Below are 5091 nucleotides of genomic sequence, written 5' to 3'. Positions count from 1 at the left end.
AATCCACTTCCCTTGGATCTTTAATGAGCGTTAGAGGTAACTGGGCAGGGGCCAAAGGGGCCAGAAAATTCCAATTTCAAGCCTGGTCTTTAAAGTCAATTAATATCAAAACCCTACTCCATACTGAGGAAAGTGCTGTAGGAATCAATTGGTCCTCAAGTTCATAGAACAATGCCGATATCACCAAAGTGAGATGCTGAACCTAAATGCCGACTAGAACCGGGGGAGGGGCTCTCTCTCCACTAAAAAATAAAAAAGTGTCTTTTCTCAGGATGAGCTGAAAGGGGAATCCTGGAGTGCTACAGTGGAAAGAGTACTGGTTTCACAGTCAGAGAGCCTAGGTCCAAATCCTGGCCCTGCTGGTTTGTATCTGTGTCACTTCAAGTGGATGGGTCTTAGTTTTGTCATCTGCAAAATGAGAGGTTTGGACTTCCAGCTCTAGATCTCTAGATGAGTTGAGGAGGGAGATACTGAGAGTGAGCTAAAATGGGAAGAATTCTTCTCAATGTGGTCCCAGCCTAGTTTCCAGCTGTACTTAATCCATCAGCCAAGCCAGCCTTCTTGCTGTTCCTCACATCCAATACTCTACCCCCATTTCCATGCCCTGGATCTGTCTGTTCCCTGTGTCTGGAAAGTTCTCTCTCCTCATCCCAGACTTCTGGAATCCCTGAATTCCTTCAAAACTTATTTCAAGAGCTACCTTCTACATGAAGCCTTTCTTGATCCCCCCCAACTCTTTATGCCCTCCTTCTCCAATCTAGCTTGTATTTTTTCGTGTGTGTGTGTGTGTGTGTGTGTGTGTGTGTGTGTAAATGTCTATGTATGTACATATCTTTTCCATATGAATGTAAGTTCCTTGAAGAAAGGGACTGTTTCACTTTTATCTTTGTATGCCCCATACTTGGCACAGTGCCTGACACATAGTAGGTGCTTAATATGTGCTTCTTGATTGACTGATTGGAATCAACTGAAGGCAATCCTTAGCGTGAGCTGAAGTTAAAGTGCATACACGGTTCATGAACCAAAATTGGTCTGAAATGTCTTGGGAAGATTGCCTGTGTCCCTGCGGTAAGTTATCAAAGCCTGGCTCTGATCTCATCTCCCTGCCCCTTCCCCCATCCCAGCCATCCATCCACCATAAGCATCACCTCAGGTCAATCTAAGACTATTTTTATTGGGCATCTATCTAATTCTTACACTGAGGGGGTGTAGGAAAAAATGGTTGGAAGAAAATTGTCTCCTGGTATCAAGGAGATGGCTACTATCATTGCAGTGAATTTCTAAGAGCTAAAATAATCTTCAAGATATCCTTAACATAAGAGGCAACTGGGTGGCATAGTGGATAGAGCACAGCCCTAGAGTCAGGAGGACCTGAGTTCAAATCCGGCCTCAGACACATAACACTCACTAGCTGTGTGACCCTGGGCAAGTCACTTAACCCCATTGCCTAGTCAAAAAAACAAACAAACAAAAAAAAATTACCAAGAGCCCTCTTAGAAATCTACTTCCTTTAACCCTTCAGTGGTTTTTTTTTAATTTGCATCATTTCAAAAAAAATATAAAATATTTTTAAATGACATATCTTCAAATTTAATAATTTATTGTAAATTTGGGGGAGGGGAGTTCTTGCATTGAAATGTTGATGATGCAATATTGCGTCAAGTAACTGTATGGTATCGTATTGTAAACAAGTCATTACAAGCACATATTTCTCCCGATGCATGCTGAACTTCCCCAACAATGAGTGACACGCTTGCCTGCCAGCACTTGCTTGTTAAGACCTGTTAGCTAACTTGACCACTGATTGGTTGTAACTTGCATTTTGTGTGCTTATTTGGAAAATAATCACTACAACTTTAACTCTGTTACACAACAGATAAAACATGTACAAATGGGTTTTCAAAATTTTCTTATCTTCTCTTCTTTCCTTATGCTTCCAACATCCCCTTATTTTTATTCAACACCCACCAATTGCACCTAAGGCTACTACCACCCCCTGGATCATTCCAGTGCCCCCTGAGGTGAGTATCACCCACTTTGGGAACCTATGTGCAAATCCAAGAACATTTATAATTTAAACTGAGAAGTCAACAAACAGACAAAAAAATGAAACAGATCCATCAGGATTTCTAAAATAAATTATTTTAACCATTGATGATGGTAGAATCACCATATTTAGACTAACATTTCAGTACCCAATATGAAATATAAGTGTAGTTCCTCTCTCACTTTTGGGCCCCTCTGGATGTATGTTGAGCTTTGGCTGCCTGATGAGAAGCAAGAAAGGAGTATGCAAGCAATGGCGATAAAGCAGAGGGGAAGTGTCACTAGGCACCAGAACTCCAATTATTTATAAACTATCAAATTCCATAACCCACAATCATACACTTGCATCAAAAAATTAATATTCAAGCTAAAAAGATAGATCTTTGGTTCAAAGAGAAGCTTGGGGACATTTATTGCACTGCATAATTTCCCAGAGACAATTGAGTCCACTCCCCTTCACTATGACCATGGAATAGGAGGTTGAATCACCGCTATCATGGAGGTTGTAGAAGAGATTCCAGTTCTAAGATGGAGGTTGGACTAGCTGTCTTCCGAGATCCCTTCCAGCTCTGAGCGTCTATGACTCTCATCCACGGACCCAGGTTCCTATAAATTCTGCTGATCCCACAAGCTAAGATGGTAGGGTCGTCCTTGCCAAAATCAGAATTTCAGAGTTGAAAGGTTAGTCAAGCTCTTTCTGGTCTCCATCTTTGCTGTGACAGAAGCAAGATTAGAGTGACCAAGTTGCCACCATGCAGCTGTTTATCCACATGCAGGCTCTGCACATCCTCAAGGTGACCAGGCAGGAGACTGTCGCCCAGATCAAGGCTCATGTGGCATGCTTAGAGGGCATCACTCCCAAGGATCAGGTCCTGCTTCTGGGTGGCACCCCTATGGAGGATGAAGACATCTTGGGGCAGTGTGGGGTGGAGCCTGTGTCTGTTCTGGAAGTGGCTGGCCAAATGCTAGGAAATAAAGTCCATGGGTCTCTGGCCCACACTGGAAAGGGGTCAGACTTCCAAGGTGTCCAAGCAGGAGAAAAAGAAGACTGGGCATGCTAAGAGAAGAATGCAGTACAACTGATGCTTTATCAGTATAATGCCCACCTTTGGCTAGAAGAAGCACCCCAATGCCAACTCCTAGTCCCCTGGTACTTTCTGTCTGTTCCCAATAAAGTTTCTACCACTCTAAAAAAAGTCAGTCAACAAGCATTTATTAAGTACCTACTATGTGTCAGACACTGAACTAAGAAGTGAGGATACAGAGAATGGCGAAAGACAGTCCCTGCTTTCATGGAGTTCACAGTCTAATTGGGGAAGACAACACGCAAACAACTATGTACAAATAAGGTGTAGACAGGAGAAACTGGAGATAATAGAGGGAAGACAGAAGCATTAAGGGGGATCAGGAACAATTTCTTGCAAAATCTGCAACAGGGAAAATGAAGGAAGTAAGAAGGGAGAGAATCCAGACATGGGGGGTAGCCAGTGAAAATTTCCAGAGTCTAGAGGTGGAATTTCCTAAGGAGGTCAGTGTCACTGGATCAAAGAGTACGTAGGGGTGAGTCAGGAGGGGTCAGGTGATGAAGGGTTTTGAATGTCAAAGAGAGGCTTTCATATTTGGTGCTGGAGGTAATAGTGAGCCACTGGACTTTGGGAAGGGGGTGTCATGGTTAGACTACACTTTAGGAAGTGGAAGGTGAACTCCAGTAGGGAGAGACTTACATCAAGTAGACCTACCAGTAGGCTATTGCAGTAGTGCAGGTGTGAGGTACTAAGGACCTGCACCAAGACGATAGGAATGTCAAAGGAAAAAGGAGGCAAGGATGCAGAGCGGTCCAGAAGGATGGAGACTGAGAAAAGGTCACTAGATTTGGCAGCTAAGGGATCATTGGCCATTCTGGAGAGAGCAGGTTCAGTTGAATGATGAGGTCAGAAACCAGATTTCAGAGTCTCGAAGAGAATGAGAAGGAAAGGAAGTCGCAGATTCAATTGTAGAAAGCTGTCTCAGGAAGTTTAGCCACAAAAAGGAGAGACATGGTACTGTAGGTAACAGGGATGGGTGGATCAAGCGAAGGTTTTTTGAGGAGCAGGGAGAAGTGGGCATATTTGTAAGCAGTAAAGAAGCAGCCAGTATACAGCGAGAAACTGAAGACGATTTGAGAATGGGGATGATAGAAAGGGCACTCTCCTTATTTCTCTACAGGCTGCACAACTGACTTCCTTTACCATGCCCTGTGTCAAATACCTTTGTCTACTTTCCTCCCCCTTGCTATTTTTCAGCTTCCTTTTATGTGTTTCCTTCCCAGATTAGAATGTAGGTTCCTTGAGGGCAGGGACTGTATCTTTCTTCTTACTTATATTTGTATTCCCAGTACTTAGCACAGTGTAATCACATAGTAAGCATTTAATAAATGCTTGTAGGCTTTCTAGAAAAAATGGAATGGAATAGTATCATTTGTGCATAAGGAGGGGTTTACCTTGGCAAGAAGAAGGGTCACCTTTTCATGTGAAAGAGGAGGTTGTAGCAAAAAGCAGCTCAGTGATATGAAATGAGGAGGAGGGGAGAAGTGGAACCTCTCAGCAAATGACCTAAATTTTTTCAGTAAAATATGAGTCAAGGTTCTCAGCTAAGATGGAGATGGGGAGCATTGGGAGACTTGAAGAGGGATGAAAAGGTTTTTAAGAGCTGCTGAATTGAGTGGGTTAGTGAGTTGATTAAGAAGGCATTAAAGGATTGCCTAGCAGTAGAGAGGGTCCAGTTGAGGTTACATAACATAAATCTGCCATGGACCCAGACAGCATGGTTGTGTGATCTTCTCCAGTTTCATTCAGCAAAATAGGCTACTGAAGAAAGGCGTGGGCATGATGGTGTTTATCAAGCTCATAATATTTTTAAAAAGAAAGGAAATGTCAATTATGGGATTGGACTAGACCCCATCTAGTGGTAAATCTAATAATTCTGTAAGTCAAGAGTTAACTGAGGAGCTGTAGCAAGTCAGCTACACTGATACACTGTTGGTGGAACTGAGAATTGGTCCAATCA

The 5091-nt window shown here is 42.8% G+C and overlaps 1 pseudogene; it reads left to right on the top strand.

Annotated features, from left to right (window-relative positions):
* Positions 1-2798: 2798 nt before the first annotated feature.
* LOC114044799 lies at positions 2799-3189 on the top strand (annotated as a pseudogene).
* The last annotated feature ends 1902 nt before the right edge of the window (positions 3190-5091 follow it).

The sequence above is a fragment of the Vombatus ursinus genome, unplaced genomic scaffold, assembly GCF_900497805.2.
Source record: "Vombatus ursinus unplaced genomic scaffold, bare-nosed wombat genome assembly UNPS02014775.1, whole genome shotgun sequence".
Lineage (NCBI taxonomy): Eukaryota > Metazoa > Chordata > Mammalia > Diprotodontia > Vombatidae > Vombatus > Vombatus ursinus.
The sequence above is the reverse complement of the archived record's forward strand: the minus strand, read 5'-3'. Positions and strand labels throughout refer to the sequence as shown.